Source organism: Alosa sapidissima, chromosome 1 (assembly GCF_018492685.1).
Source record: "Alosa sapidissima isolate fAloSap1 chromosome 1, fAloSap1.pri, whole genome shotgun sequence".
NCBI classification, from domain to species: domain Eukaryota; kingdom Metazoa; phylum Chordata; class Actinopteri; order Clupeiformes; family Clupeidae; genus Alosa; species Alosa sapidissima.
This window is the reverse complement of record NC_055957.1, coordinates 25917255-25940668: the sequence shown is the minus strand read 5'-3', so window position 1 is coordinate 25940668 and position 23414 is coordinate 25917255. Positions and strand designations below refer to the sequence as shown.

The 23414-nt window shown below is 41.0% G+C and overlaps 1 long non-coding RNA gene across 1 annotated transcript; it reads left to right on the top strand.

The window, feature by feature from the left end:
- Window positions 1-9091: 9091 nt before the first annotated feature.
- LOC121677483 lies at window positions 9092-22085 on the top strand. The gene is made up of 3 exons (XR_006021000.1): window positions 9092-9189; window positions 18022-18097; window positions 21926-22085. It is a non-coding gene; the product is annotated as an uncharacterized LOC121677483 (long non-coding RNA).
- Window positions 22086-23414: the final 1329 nt, after the last annotated feature.

Genomic DNA, 23414 nt, shown 5'->3' with positions numbered 1-23414 from the left:
CTGGTAGCATCATCACCTGGTATGGGAACTCCACAGTTAGAGATTGTAGTACTCTGCAGAGAGTAGTGCGCTCAGCTGAACGTACTATAAGAACTCAACTCCCTGCTCTACAAGATATCTATTCCAGAAGAGTACTCCTAAGAGCCCAAAAGATTCTGAAGGACTCTTCTCATCCTAACAATGGATTATTCCTACCGCTGAAATCAAGAAGACGCCTATGTAGTCACAAAGCCAGAACTGAGAGACTCAGGAGAAGTTTTTATCCCCAGGCCATCCGAACTCTGAACTCACACTATACTGACTTTGCACTCATTCACTCCTCAGCGCTCATGACCCCCCCCCCCCCCCCACACACACACACACACCTACAAGACTTTTAGCACTTTTACATCCCTCACTCTATGCTATAGACCTTTTATTATTTTCTTTTTTCATCACACGTCAAAACACACACACACACACATATCTGACTTTCTCCAACTTTTGCACATATCCATAGAACTTTTTATTTATTATTTTTGATTTCTCCTCCATCTACCCATGTCCTTGATTGCCTAGCCTTTCTGCCCCCCCCACCCCCACCCCACCCCCATCACCCCCACAAAAAACACACACATTAACATCATCACTGTCATCACCTCACATACATACAGCACACTGCTTGCTACAGTAAGCCTCCTCTACTTGCTGCACACTGCCCCCCCCCCCCCCCCCCCCCCTACATACACAGCACATTGTCTTCAGGATCTTCTCCAACACACATCCTCTACATACTTACAGCACACTGCCCCCACCTACCCACACGCACACTACACACACACACACACAGTCACTGCTACACTCCCCTCCCGCCCACACACACATCTTCATCACTCACATACATCATACATACAGTACTCTGCTTGCAATAGTAAGTCCCTTCACCATACTTGCAGTACATTGCCCCCCCCCCCTCTCCCCTACATACACAGCACATTATTTCATCAGGAAGCTTCTCCAACACACATCCCCAACATACTTACAGCACACTGTTGCCCCCCCCCCCCCCCCCAATACACAGCACATTGTCTCATGAGGAAGCTTCTCCAACACACATATTGCACACTGCCCTCTCCCCACATACACAGCACACTATCACATCTCCCCTGTCATCCCCCCAACACACACACCAAGACCCCTGGCAGTTGGGTTAGCCCCTTGAGCCGTGGATCTGCCCAAGGTTTCTTCCTTGGTAAGGGAGTTTTTCCTTGCCCCTGTTGCTCTTGGGTGCTCCTTGTTGGTGCCCCCCACCCAATTCCAATCCTCCCTCACCTTTCTTATGCAGCCCTTGCCACTTAATCTACTAAACCCCTCTTCTACTGCACTTTTTACCCCCCCCCCCCCCCCCCCACTTTGCACAAATAGGCTGACACCAGACATAATTTCACTGCATTTCTTACTTCCAGTAACTATATGCATGTGACAATAAACTTCCTTGTATCCTTGTATCCTTGTATCAACTCATCTGAAATATTATGTTAATCACAACTAACACAGTCAAAGGTTTTGTTTGTTTATACCATGAAATGCACTGAGAATTACCATTGTGCTTCACAGCCAACCGTTCATGTGTCTGCACATGAGCTACCATAGAAGCGTAACTGCCCCGCTTAAAGCACACACAGCACCCATGTAATTTTTTGTCAACAGTAACAGGTTGCATGACTCCTCTGTCAGGACAAATTGTGGCATGGAACTGGAATGACATGGAATGAGAAATATGTTAGTGGTGCATATGATGCAGGCCATATACACGGGTTTTGGGATATTGAACATTTTGAACATTCTCTAACCATTGTGATTTTGAATTGGTACAGTTTTCAGCACAAAACTCATTGTATTCTTTTCATGAAGAGCACTGCTCTATGCTGTTCTATGGTGCTTTCTGCCTCTTAATTGCCCACGCATGTTTTCGTGACGTTGCATAGAAATCCATGTATGGACAGGCGATACATTTTTGGCCACACCCTTATTGGAAAAGCCCTTATAAGGGCCCCTGCCACAAAGAGCCCTTATAAGGGCTACTAGAAAGCCTACAAGAGCCCGCCAGAGAAGGGAGAGGAGGCGGGGAGCGGTCATCAAGGCCTGGCGGAGGACGACAACGATAGCATGATCTTCGTGGCCGTGGGTGAGAGAGGACCTCGGGCCGGCGGTGGAAGAAGACTACGTTGAAGGCAGTGACCTAGCCGGGCGGCCAGCAATCCAGGTCGGGGAGGGTCCGGAGCCTCTGCCCCCGCCAGGGGAATTTGTGCGTGCGCTGGCGGCCCACCTCAACGCCCAGGCTGCTGGTGTGCCCGAGGTGATGTCCCTTTGCTGCTGGGGCGATCGAGGCTGCGAGGTGGAGAGGCAGCCTTAGGGGACGCGCCTGGTTCGCGCCTGGTTCGTGCCTGAGTTGGTGTCTGCCTTCTTGGTTGGTGACGCGGTGGAACGGATTAATTAGTGAGGCCAATGCCTTTCCCTCTGAAGGATATTTGTCTTGGTTCTGTAATTGTTCACTCTGTGTGGAAATGGTATTGATCCGATCATCAGTGTTTTGAGCATTCTTGAATAGCCCTTTATGTGTGTGTCTGAGCGTCGGACTAGTGCACCGACGTGGACTACAGCAGTGAAGTAGCGATTGCCGAGGATGACAATAGCTTGTGTTGGGGGGGGGGGGGCTGTGTAACGTCGGTGCTCCTGGACTAAGTGCTACAACTGTGTTACAGTGCATGCTGGGATGGGGGGGAGAACTGTGGGGTTGTGCCTTTATTTTACTGTTTTAATGTCCGGGTTTTAGTGTAGTGTGTTACCCTTTTAGTTCTTCCTCGTGTGTGATCCTTTTTTGTGTGGGTGGCTGCGTCCACCCCTGTATGTGTAGTGTGTGTTTGACCTGCCTAGTGTGTGCTGTATTCGGTGTCTGTGTCTCTGCCCTGGTTCTTAGGAATAAAGCTTGCCTTGAACGAAACTTTGGCTCCTGACTCATAAACGTTACAATACATATAAACAAAATATGTAAAACCTAAGCTACTAAATACTCTTACATGGACCCACTAATTACTATTCAGGTCACAGCTGTTCCTATGTATGGTTGACTAAGATGCTTTTGCATGTGTTTTTTGAAAGTAGTTTTTTTTTTTATTTATCTTAGTTGAGTCACTTAAGGCAGGGGTCCCCAACCTTTTATGTACCATGGACCGGTTTGATTCCTTTTTTTTTTTCACGGACCGGCGGGGGCGGGGGGGGGGGGGGGGGGGGTTGGGGGTTCCATGTTCCATATGTGTTGTGCATGCATTACTTGAAAAGAACTAACTCCAGTTATGTATGAACAGTGAAGGTAACGATCTCTTGTGAAAAACGTGAACTTGAAGAAGTGAAAAGTGAAAATTGAACAATATGAACTATGAATATTGAACAACTTGAAGCTACATCTATAAGTGTGAACATGCTTAACAAAATATGGGAACAAAACATGGGAACTAAACGTGCATTACGAATATAATCAGTGGGAGCCCTGCTTGTTTCCCTGCAACAAGAAGCTTCCATCTGGGGGTGATGGAAGACAGTGACACCCTCAGTGTGTTTGAAATGTCCAGTCGATTGCGCAATTTGTCTAGTTGCAGTCATTGCCGAAAACCCGGCCTCGCATACATACGTGGTGGGAAACGTTTTCAGCGCTTTTACGGCTGTCTCGGGATATTCTGCTTTGGTTTTGATCCAAAAACCCGCCAGAGAGGTTTCCTTATACACACTCTTAAGACCACCGTCATTAGCAATTTCGATCAACTGCTCTTCCTCCTGCGCTGACAAGTTAGGACTATTCGGGATATTGACAAATGGGTTGCGGACCCACTCATTGGTTTGCCGTGAATCTTTGAAGGATGGGAAGTAACGCTCAAACTCATTTGAGAGCGCAACAAGGTGATCGCGCACCAGCTGCGAGAGAAAGGGCCCTGCCTCAGTCTCTCCCAAAAACCCCCACTACTTTTTGGAACATATCAAACACACCCTGGTCCACTCGTCGTCCCTACAAATCAAGCTTGGCTTTAAATGCAGCGACTTTATCTGCCAGTTTAAAGACAGTCGTCATTCTCCCCTGGAGTGACAGGTTGAGGTCATTAAGCAACCCGAATATGTCAAACAGGTAAGCGAGTTTTGACACCCAGTACTCATCACTAAAATGTGCAGCTAACGGTGACTTTTTTTCTGCTCTTGCAACTCAAACACTCTGGCCAGTGACCTGCTAAAGATGCTTGTTTTTTGTTGCTCATTCTAGCAGTTTAGTTAACTTCGTGTGACACTACCGTTCGCCAAGAACTGATAGATAGATAGATAGATAGATAGATAGATAGATACTTTATTGATCCCCAGGGGAAATTCAAGGTCTCAGCAGCAGCATACATACAACACAAACACATTCTTTAACAGCAGAAAGAGTAATTAAAGTATATAATATAAAAACACAACTAAGCAGTAAGGACAGTAGAAGATAAAGAATATGCTAAATATACTCAAATACAAATTATACTAACACTTAATACAATATATAAAAATATACTAAAATACAAATGACAAAAATACAAATTATACTAACACTTAATCTAAATCAATTCTAAAAACAGTATCCACATAGTGGTGATTAATAAATCAGAGGCGCTTGCAATGACTGAGGCAGGGACTGAGCCTGTGATTCTCTGTGCATAGTAAGGTATGGTAAGGTGCTCTAAGGTGCTCTGTGTGAATGAGTGTCATGGTGGTAGTGCAATGGTGATAGTGGTCATGGTGATAGTGCAAATGAGTAAGTCAACAGTGCAACAATGCAGAAATAAAGTAAAGTAAAATCTATATATCTATATATTTAACTATTTAAGAAAATGTATAAGTGTGGCCACAGTTCGGCTGTGGCATGGAGGGGGGGGTTATGCATATACGCATATACGCAAACAGTGAGGCATAAAGACAGTGGTACAAGTGGCTAGTGGACAGACAGTACCAAACATGGAGGGGGTGAAGAGGCAGACAGACTATGCAGAAAAGTCTATCTCTCCTCTTCCCTTAAGTGAGGCATTGAACAAGTTCAATGGCCCTGGGGACAAATGACTTTCTCCGTCTGTCAGTTGTGCAAGGCAGTGAGCTCCAGCTGATCAGGCTCTTCTGCTTAACAATAGTGATGTGGAGTGGGTGACACTCATTGTCCAAGATGTTGATCAGTTTGTTCAGGGTACTTTGTCAGATAGTGAAGTGATGCACTCCAGTTCAGCTCCCACCACAGAGCCAGCTTTCCTTACCAGCCTGTCAATTCGCCCCTCATCCTTCTTCCTTGTGCTTCCTCCCCAGCATACTACTGCATAGAAGAGGACGCTGGCAACAACAGACTGGTAGAACATCCTGAGGAGCTTACTGCACACATTGAAGGACCGCAGCCTCCTCAGGAAGTACAGCCTGCTCTGCCCTTTCTTGTAGAGTGCATCAGTGTTGGCTGACCAGTCCAGTTTATTGTCCAGGTGGAGACCCAGATACTTGTAGGTGCTAACCACCTCCACATTGACCCCATCAATGTGGACTGGTAGCAGAGTGGGCTTAGACCTGCGGAAATCCACTACCATCTCCTTGGTCTTTGAAGTGTTAAGTTGAAGATGATTGAGTTTGCACCATTGCACAAAGTCCTCCACCAGGCTCCTGTACTCCTCCTCCTGCCCGTTCCTGATACACCCCACAATTGCAGTATCATCAGAAAACTTCTGCATGTGGCATGACTCGGTGTTTTAGCAGAAGTCAGATGTGTACAGGGTGAACAGGACTGGAGAGAGCACAGTTCCCTGTGGCGCTCCGGTGCTGCAGATCACAGTGTCACAGAGATAGTTCTTCAGTCTGACGAACTGTGGTCGCTCGGTCAGGTAATCTGTAATCCAGGTTACCAGGTGAGCGTCCACACCCATCTGCAAGAGCTTGTCTCCCAATCTGAGGGGCTGGATGGTGTTAAAAGCACTTGAGAAATCAAAGAACATGATTCTCACAGCACTTTTCCCCTTGTCCAGGTGGGAATGTGTCCTGTGTAGAAGATAAGTGATGGCATCGTCCACGCCCACTTTCTCCTGGTAAGCAAACTGTAATGGGTCTAGTGCATGGCGCACCTGGGGTCTGAGCATGCCTAAGACCAATCGCTCCTTTGTCTTCATCACATGTGATGTAAGAGCGACAGGTCTGTAGTCATTAAGCTCACTAGGGTGTGGCTTCTAAGGGACAGGGGTGAGACATGATGTCTTCCACAGTGTTGGAACTTGTCCAAGGCGTAGGCTCAAATTGAAGATGTGCTTCAGTGGCTCCCCCAGTTCAGCAGCACAGGCCTTGAGTAGCCTTGGGCACAGTCTGTCAGGCCCAGCTGCTTTATTGCTGCGCAATTTCTTAAGTTGGACTGTCACTTGATCTTTTGTAATGGTGAGGGGTGTAAGGGGAGGGGAGGGGGAGGGGTGCATCTGGGATCTGTGTGTCTGATGGCTGTTGACTGAGGTCGTTGTCACCTCATTGTTCATGATCGCCATGTGGGGGAGGGGTGCAAAATCCAGTGATGGTGGGGGTACGATAGCCTGTGATGATGGAGGTGAGTGTTGCGCTGGTATTGAGGGGGTGTGAGGGTGGGGGCTGGGCGATGGTGGACAGACCACCGCCATTGGAGCTGGAGCAGGGCAGTCAAACCTGTTGTAGAAGTGGTTCAACTGGTTCGCCCTGTCCAGGTCCCCCTCAACAGAGCTGCTGTTCTTCTTCAGGCCAGTGATAACCTTCATGCAGTCCCATGTCTCCTTCAAGTTGTTTTCCTGCAGCTTCTGTTCCACCTTCTTTCTGTAATCCTCCTTAGCTTCCTTCAGCTTGAATTTGAGTTCCCCTTGCACGCGCCTCAGCTCTGCCATGTCCCCCTCTCTGAACGCCATCTTTTTCCTGTTGAGAAGGGTCTTGACATTGCTGGTTATCCAAGGCTTGTTGTTGGGAAAGCACCGTACAGTTCTGGTGGGAACAACAATGTCCATGCAGAAGTTCAGGTAGTCAGTTGTGCACTGTGTGACCTCCTCCAAGTCCTCTCCATTCTGTAACACACTCCAGTCAGTACACTCGAAGCAGTCTCTCAGAGCCTCATCCACTTCGGGTGTCCACTTCCTGAAGGTGCGTGTGGGAACTGGTAGCCTCTGTACTTTGGGCTTGTACATTGGCTGGAGATGAATGAGGTTGTGGTCTGACTTTCCCAGTGGGGGGAGGGGGTTTGCACTGTATGCATCCCTCATGTTTGCATACATGAGGTCTATTGTCCTGTTTTTCCTTGTAGGGCAAGTGAAGTGAGCTGACCTGAGGCTGCGCAGCGCTGAAGGCAATATGTAAAAGTGTTGAAGGCGGGACAGACAGACGTAAGAAAATAGACCTTGCAAAATGCAAACATGCGTGCAATCAAACAACTGCATATAGGCCTATGCCATGTAAAAACGTGACATTATTGCGAATTAAATTTAGTTTAGTTTGCATGCATTTTTTTTAAAACTCATGTCGTAGGCTACGGCCCGGTTAGGAATGTCCTTCGGCCCGGTGGTTGGGGACCGCTGACTTAAGGTATCAAAAGTGCATAATACTCCATTGTACTTCATTCAGTTCTAATAGTTCAACATAGCCGTGCAGCTGGGTTACCGTCAAGAACTTGACGTCCGTGCAACCCCCTAATTCTTTCACACAAACATACGGATATTAAGGGCGTTTTTGGGAGGTAACCAGGAGGTGCAAACAAACGCTGCATAGCCATTGAGATCACATAGTAAGGAGCTGGCTCAAGGGCTATTAAAGTTTTTTCCTCGTGTTTAGTTGTAACATGAAGGCACAGTTTCTATAGCCATACATGCGTGTTCATTTCTTGCTCCTTGGCTGTAACGATAACGAGCTATTTGACGTCTTCGAACACTAAACATCTCGGAGGTGTCAAATGTTGAGTTACTCCAGTCTAGATTTTTTGACATTAAATCACTCCTATGATGTATTGCTATTGACTATCCAAAGTAAAATGCCTGTTTTGAAGGTAACTGATAGTTAAATAACCAAATATCCGATTGTTTGCACCTAGGACTTAGCTCTGTCCTAATTGAAAGTCCCCTTAGTGCAGATTAAAGAATCCTGTAAGCATTAACGTTAATATCTAAAAAAAAAAAAAAAATAGTTGAGCTGCCTATGTTGACCATGCAGAGAAACTTAGCTTGTCAGAGGTCTGTTTGTATAATACAGCTGTATTCATAAATTCAGTGGTGGACATTACTTGAGTACATTTACTCAATTACTGTACTTTCTGTCGCTTTTTCATGTATCTGTACTTGATTTGAGTATTTCAATTTTGTTAAACTTTTTACTTTTACTCCAGGCCAAATATCTTACTTTTTACTCCACTACATTTTGTGACAGCTGAAGTACAGCTGAAGTTCCTTTTGGAAAAAACACTGTCCAAATACATGTGTACTGTACTTACATGTATATTTTCTATTAAGCGAGCTAGGCTTTAAATAATGGTGTTGCCTAACCTATGTTATTGTCATATCCACTATTTACTGTACCTTGTTGACCCCAATAATAATTCACAATATTGATGTTAATATAACAAACCTCTTGACGCCATCGAGCAAATGATAGACAATGATGGACAATCTGACATTATCAAACACAAAAGGGAACATCTTGATTTGGTCTGAAAGTGTAAAGCATTCAACAAAGAAAAATGTGGTTACTTTGAAGAATCTAAGATAAGATATCACATTAGTTTGTTTAACAATAATTATTAGCTGATTTTGTCCTTGAATGGAGGAGAAAGGCTCAATGAATGCCTATGTCTGTGCCGAATAATTTCAACAAAAGTAAATGCAACTGTATTCGTCAAAATACATTTCAGGACTTTTACTTTTGATACTTAAGTACATTTGAAGGCAAGTACTTTTGTACTTCCACTCAAGTGGAAATGTAAAAGGAGGACTTTTACTGGAGTAACATTTGACCATGTGTATCTCTACTTTCACTCAAGTACAGGATTTGTGTACTTCGTCCACCACTGCATAAATCTAACATTAACCTTCTCACAGGGGTCCCTCCAATGCAGAATATGGGCAGAATAAGTGCTAACAATGAAGTACCTGTCCAGAATGATCTAACGGCTATGTAAGTTTACACACCTTTTTTGTATTAAGGCACGTCAAGTCTCTCACATACTGGAACTTCAAGTTACATAGCCGTATGATTTTCTTATTCAGTACTGCACTGGACTTGAATTACGAATTTCGGCACAGATACACAATTATGATTTTGGCCTATTGATTATAATGTGTTTAATTGAAAGCTCTGTCAGTCATTTGGATAAGCATCAGCTAGATGACTAAATGTAAATGTAAATTCTTGAATTATTCTTAATTCTGATCACACTACATGAACTTGCATACGGTATACGACAGGGGCCAAATTGTATTGTTTTTTACTATATAGTTTTAATAGGCTAAATGTTTGGGATAGAAAAAGCTTTTTTTGCAGTGCTTCCATACTTCCTTGAAAAAAGTATTTTTAGTATTTTCTAACAAAAATACAGTATTTTATTTTGATACATAATATGGTTAGGCCTACTGTATTTTGTAGTTTATTTTGATACATTAAAAATGAGGGTATTAGGTATTTTATTTAGAAATACATTCTGATGTATTTTTGCCCATCCCTGCCTGTTCCCAGCATTAGCACAACACTTTGCCATGATTAGCTTGTCACCTGTGACGATATATGCTAGGCCTAAGTGACTGACCTATCTGGGTGTGTTTGGAGATGCCTGACGAAATCAGACATTGTTGAACAGGCATAGTTACAGTGCATGAAAATGCACTGTTCTGTTATCCGAAGTCTTCTTCTTCTTATTCTTCCCACCAAATTTCTGCGTCTAATTCAGCTTTAACCGCTTAACGTAGAAACTTCGTTCAAACTTTGTAACGTAGGTCTTGAAAAGGACACGTGGGGAATGTATTTTTCACTTTTGTAAACTTTATACTTTTTGAAATATTAATAAAAAACAAGCTTATTTTTCCCCATAGACTTAACATGGGCTGATGACATCACAATGGGCTAATTAACTTGATTTGCACCTGTATCAACTTCTAGCTGCTCACTACTAGGACCCATCAAAGGGCCAGTTAAACTGATTGCACCTGTATCAACTGCTTTCTGCTTAACTAGGCCAACTCTCTCTGTGTCTGTCCATTCTACAAGGATATAAGGCACATTCACTGGCGCCTTAATGCAGGGGCTTACCTGGGCTGAAGCCCAGGGGCCTCGACCAATGAGGGGCCTCCTAATAATAATAATAATGAATCAATAATAATAAACGGCCGTGTCCGTATTCGCGGCGTCAGTCATTAGCCTACTCTGGAGCTAGCCTACATAATTGAGCACATTGCACTGCTCTACAATGACATCGATGCAGAGGCCCCCTTTGTCTTCTCTTCTGAAGTGTAACAAAATGTAACAAAACTTAATAAATCCCAAAGTAGAGGAGCTACAGGAGAGGCTGAAACTGACTGACAAATTTACAAACTCTGGAGATAACGTGGGTTGGATTGAAGCAACGATAAACGAATGATGTGGATTCCTGTAACTGTCCATGAAAACAGAAGGCATAGCAGGTAAATATCGTAGCAAATAGCCTGGCAATGAAACGGCTTTAAAAACATGTAGGCCTATTTCACTTGTCTCACTGGAGTGAATGCAGAACATGGGCTGTTGCGCAAAGAAATGAATTAGTGATCTGCATCTCCGTTCACCAAAAGCTAAGTTTGTGCTAACCCATATTCGCACAAATAATATCCTATGTTATGTTTTCTGATTGTTAACGTGAGATATGTCTCCATGTTGGGAAGTGTAGTGATAATGCATAAGGTAGCCAATGTTCACGTCACATGAGCCAGCTGCTTGTTCTGTAGGCTAAAAGTATTTCTGTCCCTCCCAATCTGTGTTAGAATGGTGTGTTAAGTAGACAGAATTTCAAAAAACCTCCTGGGGAACCCCCCGACACGACAAACACATGCACTTTTGAAAAGCTTGAAACGTCCATATGTGTAACCCATCTTTTAACAGCCTATAGTGTTGTAAAAGTTCAACGCTGTTGTTTTCGTGCAGTAGGCTAACCTTTTTGATAAGCGATGTCATGGGTAGGCTGACGTGATAAGGGCTTTCTGTTCCTGTTTATGTAAATGTTTTTCAATATGCTCAATAATGATGGGCTACACTGCATGTTAGGCTATATCAACCAAAAGCGCACGTTATGTAAATAGGCGGTATCATAATTAGTATTTGCGGTTTGGGGGGGGGGGGGGGGGGGGGCTTAAAAACATATAGCCTCAGGTGGTATTAAGGCGCCCCTGGGCACATTCCATCCAACTTTCTATCCATTCATCCTCTTCAAACCATTCACTCATCCACCCATTAAACTATCCACCAACATCCATTAAACAATCTGCCTATCAACATCCATTCAACTTTCTGTCTATCAACATCCATTACACTATCTAAATTTAACTTTTAAACTATATACTCTGTCTCAGGCTTTAAGCATACAATCTGGCTCTCTTAACACTACAGATTCTGTTCCTATTTCCTCTGCCCACAACTGTTTCAAAATAAATGTCCTCACTACAATAATTCACTATTAAATAATTTAACTATTTAAACTACTCAACTATTTAACTGTTTAGACATTTCAACTGTCAGTTGTTATCAACTATGACTCCTGCCAACTGTTTCCAAATAAAAGTTTGTTTTGCATTTTATGTTAATATACAGTATGTTTATATTTTCATGCACTGGTAATTTCCTCGAAATTACATTTTCTAGTTTATCCTGGTGCCACGCACCTTGCATGTAGCTGTTCGCTTATTTCCTCTGTGTACCAAGTTATTGTAACTGAAAGTAACGATAAAAGGCACAACTCCAGGAGGACTTCTTGTCGCCATGGTCAATGCATTTTTTTTTTATATATCTGTGAGTGTGCGCACATAGCGCATGCGTTACGTTGCGCATTATGGCAAAGGGGCAATGCCGCTCGTTATACGTTTCCCAAAGTATATGTAGCAATAAAATAAAATAGAAATACATGAATACATTTAGATAAAAAAAAAGCAATAATTGCATGAAATATAGCTTGTTCAGGATTCTCAAAGCTCGAGTCCAAGTCAAGTCTTTTGAGTGGAGTCGCAAGTCATGTCTGAAGTCACTGTTTTTGCGACCTAAGTCCAAGTCCCCATCTTTTTTACATTTCTATCCCTTCATTCTCTTTAATTCAAGTTCAAAGCTGACATGCACTAGAAGAGCATTTATGCTTTATCAAGAATCAAAAAGATTAGCGTGGCACCGCTCTAGATGTGTCATTAAATTAATTGTGCTATTTCGCGAGGTATAGAGATCTTTCGGTTTCACACACAAAGTGCACTTAACTGTTCTTCATATCCTAGTTGTCTCTGACAAATTGAAAATAATGAGCGTATAGGCTTATGTCCATCGAGTCAGTTGCAGCCAGCCACAGTCATCTTCAACCAGTAACAGGAGCTACGTTCTGCTATTTGCGCAGATTTTTTCTCCTCTGTTCTCGCAGTGTTGTTTGCGAATATGTATCAATACATAATACCACTTAATTTTAGGTTAAAATGCATTGTAATGCGCGTTACTGAAGTTTGTACCGAGTAAAATATTTTTTTTTGTAATGCCTTACATTGCCGCGTTACAGCAAAAAGCCATATATTACAGTAATTACATTACTTTTGTAACTTGTTACTCCCAACACTGACCACTAAGAGGAATAGTAATGGGGAAAGTAAACAGTCTTGTCTAACTCCTGTTGTGATGTGAAATGCCTGTCATGTATGATTCTACATCGCTCATTGCTCTTACAGTTACTCATTAACATGTACAACATGTACATATTGCCCCACCCCCTAACTCCTATACTTATGTTCATAGGTTTTTAGTCAGGATTAATCCTGACTCCAACAAGTGCACTGCCAAGGAGCAGATGAGCAAGACGACTGAGAGAGTGGTGAAGCAGAAGAGGTCATACATGAACCCCCATGTAATCTCCTTCATCAGGGACCTCACTGAATTCTATTTGCTAACTGACTAGATGCAGGTGAGGTTCTGATAATAGCTTTAATAATAATGATATAATTAATAATATGTATATATGGGTATACTATAATTAATCATAATTTGATAATAATAATAATAATAATAATAATAATAATAATAATAATCTCAACTCAACTGTTTAAAAACAGCACTCACTGACGCACTTATTCTTACTGTACTCTACCGTTTTTAAATTGTCCTAAAACTTTAAAACATTTGGTTAAAAATGCGCCAGCCAAATGTAATGTAATGTAATTGTAATATTTTAGAATATGGGTGATTCTATTAATGATAATTAATAGCTAAAAAAACACAGCTCAAAAAGTACAGTACCTTTAAGGTAAAATTAATTCACAGTAACTTACTGGCAACTAAGTGTGTTTCACTAATTCACGGATTAGGATAAATGCAGAGACCAAATTTCCCTCAAGGGATCAAAAGAGTATATATACTTATATATATATATATACTTATATTTATACTAGCACAAATACTTTCAAGTATTTGTATAGCATTTACCCAGACTGGAGATTAATAGATAATGGATTGTTGTCCTGAGATCTATTTACTGAAAACCCACGATTCCACACTATCATAATTTATTCCAGCAATAAAGAAACCTGATCCAAGTGGTTGGCCGTGGTGATGTGTAGAAGCAACAATGTAACCCGTCACACAAGCATTTCAGGAAATGCATTTTTTATTATTATTATTATTATTATTATTATTATTATTATAAAGATGGGTGGAGGAGACTGGTGATTGGTCAGGTCTCATGTATAATGAATGAATGAGTGACGTATGGATTTTGAAACATTTTTGTCTGGCATTAAGATACAAAACCAAAAGATTACACAAGATCTTACGCAATTCACTCATCTTTCACCCTAGTGTATTTACTCATGAGGATTCTACTGACATCTTTAACATGCAGATAGAAAGATGCATTTGTTATGTACCAGAGTTCTTTTAACAATGACTATGTATAGGCAGTAGACAAGCCTTTTGTGTCATAACACTACAAGAGTTACTGGATGATTATAATAGGGTGAAATGTCTTGAAGGCAATTTGTTTGCAACCCTTTGTCAAATGGATTTACTTCTTCAACAATTGCCTGTGGTTTCAATCAGAATTACTCTTTTGAAATCACTCCAGCACTCTTTTGTTGTCAAGAATGTGACCTTATCGTGATGTTTGCTCACACAGAAAGCTAATGAAACCTGGCATTGTGAAGATCTCATCTGATCACATTTTGTCTGTTCCCAGCAGTAGGTGGTGTCAGATAACGAATGGGTGCAGTTTCTCGAGAATGGTCACACATTAGAACAATTGCCCCAAGCACATGACAGCGCATTGAACTCTATTTTTCCCCCCAGGCCTGTCTGGTGGGGTTAAGATGCTGTTTCCTCATTCTTCTGTGGCTGTTAGCTATACACAAAAGTTCTCTGTAACTGCTGTGAATTTTTTCCTTCTGTTTCTGTTTTGTGTTAGAGAAAACAGAATATGTACCTAACCCACCTCAGGTTGGCATTTTGGAGAATTCATGTCAACCTTCATTCATTTTAAAACAGGAGCCATATTTAAGCTAGGACATATGCAGCCACTGACTGCCATTAATGTAGTTCAGCTACCGTAAATAAGCACTGCTCATTTATTTATTATGAAATGTTCGTTAGAATCAGTCCAATCTTGTGAGGGGATGCTATGCTCAAAGTCATTAATTAGCTCTTGGTTTATATTTGAACCTGTTTTTGTATTGGTGTTAGTAAGAAAGAAAACTTCAAGAGCACTGAGATTGACACAATCAGTTTGTTTAATCTTTTTTTAGTCTTTCAAATAACCACAACTAAATATAGTAAGCTTTAATTAGATAAGCTTGGCTTCTGTTTGACAGCATGTATAACCAGGAAAACCAGTTTTTCTGATCTTTGTATTGTGGTATTTATTCATGTACTTTTACCACAAACAAGATTAGTAATCATGCCTCGGGCCTGAGCCAGTGCATTTTTAACATACTGTAGTCATCCAAGGCGTAGGCTCAAATTGAAGATGTGCTTCAGTGGCTCCCCCAGTTCAGCAGCACAGGCCTTGAGTAGCCTTGGGCACAGTCTGTCAGGCCCAGCTGCTTTATTGCTGCGCAATTTCTTAAGTTGGACTGTCACTTGATCTTTTGTAATGGTGAGGGGTGTAAGGGGAGGGGAGGGGGAGGGGTGCATCTGGGATCTGTGTGTCTGATGGCTGTTGACTGAGGTCGTTGTCACCTCATTGTTCATGATCGCCATGTGGGGGAGGGGTGCAAAATCCAGTGATGGTGGGGGTACGATAGCCTGTGATGATGGAGGTGAGTGTTGCGCTGGTATTGAGGGGGTGTGAGGGTGGGGGCTGGGCGATGGTGGACAGACCACCGCCATTGGAGCTGGAGCAGGGCAGTCAAACCTGTTGTAGAAGTGGTTCAACTGGTTCGCCCTGTCCAGGTCCCCCTCAACAGAGCTGCTGTTCTTCTTCAGGCCAGTGATAACCTTCATGCAGTCCCATGTCTCCTTCAAGTTGTTTTCCTGCAGCTTCTGTTCCACCTTCTTTCTGTAATCCTCCTTAGCTTCCTTCAGCTTGAATTTGAGTTCCCCTTGCACGCGCCTCAGCTCTGCCATGTCCCCCTCTCTGAACGCCATCTTTTTCCTGTTGAGAAGGGTCTTGACATTGCTGGTTATCCAAGGCTTGTTGTTGGGAAAGCACCGTACAGTTCTGGTGGGAACAACAATGTCCATGCAGAAGTTCAGGTAGTCAGTTGTGCACTGTGTGACCTCCTCCAAGTCCTCTCCATTCTGTAACACACTCCAGTCAGTACACTCGAAGCAGTCTCTCAGAGCCTCATCCACTTCGGGTGTCCACTTCCTGAAGGTGCGTGTGGGAACTGGTAGCCTCTGTACTTTGGGCTTGTACATTGGCTGGAGATGAATGAGGTTGTGGTCTGACTTTCCCAGTGGGGGGAGGGGGTTTGCACTGTATGCATCCCTCATGTTTGCATACATGAGGTCTATTGTCCTGTTTTTCCTTGTAGGGCAAGTGAAGTGAGCTGACCTGAGGCTGCGCAGCGCTGAAGGCAATATGTAAAAGTGTTGAAGGCGGGACAGACAGACGTAAGAAAATAGACCTTGCAAAATGCAAACATGCGTGCAATCAAACAACTGCATATAGGCCTATGCCATGTAAAAACGTGACATTATTGCGAATTAAATTTAGTTTAGTTTGCATGCATTTTTTTTAAAACTCATGTCGTAGGCTACGGCCCGGTTAGGAATGTCCTTCGGCCCGGTGGTTGGGGACCGCTGACTTAAGGTATCAAAAGTGCATAATACTCCATTGTACTTCATTCAGTTCTAATAGTTCAACATAGCCGTGCAGCTGGGTTACCGTCAAGAACTTGACGTCCGTGCAACCCCCTAATTCTTTCACACAAACATACGGATATTAAGGGCGTTTTTGGGAGGTAACCAGGAGGTGCAAACAAACGCTGCATAGCCATTGAGATCACATAGTAAGGAGCTGGCTCAAGGGCTATTAAAGTTTTTTCCTCGTGTTTAGTTGTAACATGAAGGCACAGTTTCTATAGCCATACATGCGTGTTCATTTCTTGCTCCTTGGCTGTAACGATAACGAGCTATTTGACGTCTTCGAACACTAAACATCTCGGAGGTGTCAAATGTTGAGTTACTCCAGTCTAGATTTTTTGACATTAAATCACTCCTATGATGTATTGCTATTGACTATCCAAAGTAAAATGCCTGTTTTGAAGGTAACTGATAGTTAAATAACCAAATATCCGATTGTTTGCACCTAGGACTTAGCTCTGTCCTAATTGAAAGTCCCCTTAGTGCAGATTAAAGAATCCTGTAAGCATTAACGTTAATATCTAAAAAAAAAAAAAAAATAGTTGAGCTGCCTATGTTGACCATGCAGAGAAACTTAGCTTGTCAGAGGTCTGTTTGTATAATACAGCTGTATTCATAAATTCAGTGGTGGACATTACTTGAGTACATTTACTCAATTACTGTACTTTCTGTCGCTTTTTCATGTATCTGTACTTGATTTGAGTATTTCAATTTTGTTAAACTTTTTACTTTTACTCCAGGCCAAATATCTTACTTTTTACTCCACTACATTTTGTGACAGCTGAAGTACAGCTGAAGTTCCTTTTGGAAAAAACACTGTCCAAATACATGTGTACTGTACTTACATGTATATTTTCTATTAAGCGAGCTAGGCTTTAAATAATGGTGTTGCCTAACCTATGTTATTGTCATATCCACTATTTACTGTACCTTGTTGACCCCAATAATAATTCACAATATTGATGTTAATATAACAAACCTCTTGACGCCATCGAGCAAATGATAGACAATGATGGACAATCTGACATTATCAAACACAAAAGGGAACATCTTGATTTGGTCTGAAAGTGTAAAGCATTCAACAAAGAAAAATGTGGTTACTTTGAAGAATCTAAGATAAGATATCACATTAGTTTGTTTAACAATAATTATTAGCTGATTTTGTCCTTGAATGGAGGAGAAAGGCTCAATGAATGCCTATGTCTGTGCCGAATAATTTCAACAAAAGTAAATGCAACTGTATTCGTCAAAATACATTTCAGGACTTTTACTTTTGATACTTAAGTACATTTGAAGGCAAGTACTTTTGTACTTCCACTCAAGTGGAAATGTAAAAGGAGGACTTTTACTGGAGTAACATTTGACCATGTGTATCTCTACTTTCACTCAAGTACAGGATTTGTGTACTTCGTCCACCACTGCATAAATCTAACATTAACCTTCTCACAGGGGTCCCTCCAATGCAGAATATGGGCAGAATAAGTGCTAACAATGAAGTACCTGTCCAGAATGATCTAACGGCTATGTAAGTTTACACACCTTTTTTGTATTAAGGCACGTCAAGTCTCTCACATACTGGAACTTCAAGTTACATAGCCGTATGATTTTCTTATTCAGTACTGCACTGGACTTGAATTACGAATTTCGGCACAGATACACAATTATGATTTTGGCCTATTGATTATAATGTGTTTAATTGAAAGCTCTGTCAGTCATTTGGATAAGCATCAGCTAGATGACTAAATGTAAATGTAAATTCTTGAATTATTCTTAATTCTGATCACACTACATGAACTTGCATACGGTATACGACAGGGGCCAAATTGTATTGTTTTTTACTATATAGTTTTAATAGGCTAAATGTTTGGGATAGAAAAAGCTTTTTTTGCAGTGCTTCCATACTTCCTTGAAAAAAGTATTTTTAGTATTTTCTAACAAAAATACAGTATTTTATTTTGATACATAATATGGTTAGGCCTACTGTATTTTGTAGTTTATTTTGATACATTAAAAATGAGGGTATTAGGTATTTTATTTAGAAATACATTCTGATGTATTTTTGCCCATCCCTGCCTGTTCCCAGCATTAGCACAACACTTTGCCATGATTAGCTTGTCACCTGTGACGATATATGCTAGGCCTAAGTGACTGACCTATCTGGGTGTGTTTGGAGATGCCTGACGAAATCAGACATTGTTGAACAGGCATAGTTACAGTGCATGAAAATGCACTGTTCTGTTATCCGAAGTCTTCTTCTTCTTATTCTTCCCACCAAATTTCTGCGTCTAATTCAGCTTTAACCGCTTAACGTAGAAACTTCGTTCAAACTTTGTAACGTAGGTCTTGAAAAGGACACGTGGGGAATGTATTTTTCACTTTTGTAAACTTTATACTTTTTGAAATATTAATAAAAAACAAGCTTATTTTTCCCCATAGACTTAACATGGGCTGATGACATCACAATGGGCTAATTAACTTGATTTGCACCTGTATCAACTTCTAGCTGCTCACTACTAGGACCCATCAAAGGGCCAGTTAAACTGATTGCACCTGTATCAACTGCTTTCTGCTTAACTAGGCCAACTCTCTCTGTGTCTGTCCATTCTACAAGGATATAAGGCACATTCACTGGCGCCTTAATGCAGGGGCTTACCTGGGCTGAAGCCCAGGGGCCTCGACCAATGAGGGGCCTCCTAATAATAATAATAATGAATCAATAATAATAAACGGCCGTGTCCGTATTCGCGGCGTCAGTCATTAGCCTACTCTGGAGCTAGCCTACATAATTGAGCACATTGCACTGCTCTACAATGACATCGATGCAGAGGCCCCCTTTGTCTTCTCTTCTGAAGTGTAACAAAATGTAACAAAACTTAATAAATCCCAAAGTAGAGGAGCTACAGGAGAGGCTGAAACTGACTGACAAATTTACAAACTCTGGAGATAACGTGGGTTGGATTGAAGCAACGATAAACGAATGATGTGGATTCCTGTAACTGTCCATGAAAACAGAAGGCATAGCAGGTAAATATCGTAGCAAATAGCCTGGCAATGAAACGGCTTTAAAAACATGTAGGCCTATTTCACTTGTCTCACTGGAGTGAATGCAGAACATGGGCTGTTGCGCAAAGAAATGAATTAGTGATCTGCATCTCCGTTCACCAAAAGCTAAGTTTGTGCTAACCCATATTCGCACAAATAATATCCTATGTTATGTTTTCTGATTGTTAACGTGAGATATGTCTCCATGTTGGGAAGTGTAGTGATAATGCATAAGGTAGCCAATGTTCACGTCACATGAGCCAGCTGCTTGTTCTGTAGGCTAAAAGTATTTCTGTCCCTCCCAATCTGTGTTAGAATGGTGTGTTAAGTAGACAGAATTTCAAAAAACCTCCTGGGGAACCCCCCGACACGACAAACACATGCACTTTTGAAAAGCTTGAAACGTCCATATGTGTAACCCATCTTTTAACAGCCTATAGTGTTGTAAAAGTTCAACGCTGTTGTTTTCGTGCAGTAGGCTAACCTTTTTGATAAGCGATGTCATGGGTAGGCTGACGTGATAAGGGCTTTCTGTTCCTGTTTATGTAAATGTTTTTCAATATGCTCAATAATGATGGGCTACACTGCATGTTAGGCTATATCAACCAAAAGCGCACGTTATGTAAATAGGCGGTATCATAATTAGTATTTGCGGTTTGGGGGGGGGGGGGGGGGGGGGCTTAAAAACATATAGCCTCAGGTGGTATTAAGGCGCCCCTGGGCACATTCCATCCAACTTTCTATCCATTCATCCTCTTCAAACCATTCACTCATCCACCCATTAAACTATCCACCAACATCCATTAAACAATCTGCCTATCAACATCCATTCAACTTTCTGTCTATCAACATCCATTACACTATCTAAATTTAACTTTTAAACTATATACTCTGTCTCAGGCTTTAAGCATACAATCTGGCTCTCTTAACACTACAGATTCTGTTCCTATTTCCTCTGCCCACAACTGTTTCAAAATAAATGTCCTCACTACAATAATTCACTATTAAATAATTTAACTATTTAAACTACTCAACTATTTAACTGTTTAGACATTTCAACTGTCAGTTGTTATCAACTATGACTCCTGCCAACTGTTTCCAAATAAAAGTTTGTTTTGCATTTTATGTTAATATACAGTATGTTTATATTTTCATGCACTGGTAATTTCCTCGAAATTACATTTTCTAGTTTATCCTGGTGCCACGCACCTTGCATGTAGCTGTTCGCTTATTTCCTCTGTGTACCAAGTTATTGTAACTGAAAGTAACGATAAAAGGCACAACTCCAGGAGGACTTCTTGTCGCCATGGTCAATGCATTTTTTTTTTATATATCTGTGAGTGTGCGCACATAGCGCATGCGTTACGTTGCGCATTATGGCAAAGGGGCAATGCCGCTCGTTATACGTTTCCCAAAGTATATGTAGCAATAAAATAAAATAGAAATACATGAATACATTTAGATAAAAAAAAAGCAATAATTGCATGAAATATAGCTTGTTCAGGATTCTCAAAGCTCGAGTCCAAGTCAAGTCTTTTGAGTGGAGTCGCAAGTCATGTCTGAAGTCACTGTTTTTGCGACCTAAGTCCAAGTCCCCATCTTTTTTACATTTCTATCCCTTCATTCTCTTTAATTCAAGTTCAAAGCTGACATGCACTAGAAGAGCATTTATGCTTTATCAAGAATCAAAAAGATTAGCGTGGCACCGCTCTAGATGTGTCATTAAATTAATTGTGCTATTTCGCGAGGTATAGAGATCTTTCGGTTTCACACACAAAGTGCACTTAACTGTTCTTCATATCCTAGTTGTCTCTGACAAATTGAAAATAATGAGCGTATAGGCTTATGTCCATCGAGTCAGTTGCAGCCAGCCACAGTCATCTTCAACCAGTAACAGGAGCTACGTTCTGCTATTTGCGCAGATTTTTTCTCCTCTGTTCTCGCAGTGTTGTTTGCGAATATGTATCAATACATAATACCACTTAATTTTAGGTTAAAATGCATTGTAATGCGCGTTACTGAAGTTTGTACCGAGTAAAATATTTTTTTTTGTAATGCCTTACATTGCCGCGTTACAGCAAAAAGCCATATATTACAGTAATTACATTACTTTTGTAACTTGTTACTCCCAACACTGACCACTAAGAGGAATAGTAATGGGGAAAGTAAACAGTCTTGTCTAACTCCTGTTGTGATGTGAAATGCCTGTCATGTATGATTCTACATCGCTCATTGCTCTTACAGTTACTCATTAACATGTACAACATGTACATATTGCCCCACCCCCTAACTCCTATACTTATGTTCATAGGTTTTTAGTCAGGATTAATCCTGACTCCAACAAGTGCACTGCCAAGGAGCAGATGAGCAAGACGACTGAGAGAGTGGTGAAGCAGAAGAGGTCATACATGAACCCCCATGTAATCTCCTTCATCAGGGACCTCACTGAATTCTATTTGCTAACTGACTAGATGCAGGTGAGGTTCTGATAATAGCTTTAATAATAATGATATAATTAATAATATGTATATATGGGTATACTATAATTAATCATAATTTGATAATAATAATAATAATAATAATAATAATAATAATAATAATCTCAACTCAACTGTTTAAAAACAGCACTCACTGACGCACTTATTCTTACTGTACTCTACCGTTTTTAAATTGTCCTAAAACTTTAAAACATTTGGTTAAAAATGCGCCAGCCAAATGTAATGTAATGTAATTGTAATATTTTAGAATATGGGTGATTCTATTAATGATAATTAATAGCTAAAAAAACACAGCTCAAAAAGTACAGTACCTTTAAGGTAAAATTAATTCACAGTAACTTACTGGCAACTAAGTGTGTTTCACTAATTCACGGATTAGGATAAATGCAGAGACCAAATTTCCCTCAAGGGATCAAAAGAGTATATATACTTATATATATATATATACTTATATTTATACTAGCACAAATACTTTCAAGTATTTGTATAGCATTTACCCAGACTGGAGATTAATAGATAATGGATTGTTGTCCTGAGATCTATTTACTGAAAACCCACGATTCCACACTATCATAATTTATTCCAGCAATAAAGAAACCTGATCCAAGTGGTTGGCCGTGGTGATGTGTAGAAGCAACAATGTAACCCGTCACACAAGCATTTCAGGAAATGCATTTTTTATTATTATTATTATTATTATTATTATTATTATTATAAAGATGGGTGGAGGAGACTGGTGATTGGTCAGGTCTCATGTATAATGAATGAATGAGTGACGTATGGATTTTGAAACATTTTTGTCTGGCATTAAGATACAAAACCAAAAGATTACACAAGATCTTACGCAATTCACTCATCTTTCACCCTAGTGTATTTACTCATGAGGATTCTACTGACATCTTTAACATGCAGATAGAAAGATGCATTTGTTATGTACCAGAGTTCTTTTAACAATGACTATGTATAGGCAGTAGACAAGCCTTTTGTGTCATAACACTACAAGAGTTACTGGATGATTATAATAGGGTGAAATGTCTTGAAGGCAATTTGTTTGCAACCCTTTGTCAAATGGATTTACTTCTTCAACAATTGCCTGTGGTTTCAATCAGAATTACTCTTTTGAAATCACTCCAGCACTCTTTTGTTGTCAAGAATGTGACCTTATCGTGATGTTTGCTCACACAGAAAGCTAATGAAACCTGGCATTGTGAAGATCTCATCTGATCACATTTTGTCTGTTCCCAGCAGTAGGTGGTGTCAGATAACGAATGGGTGCAGTTTCTCGAGAATGGTCACACATTA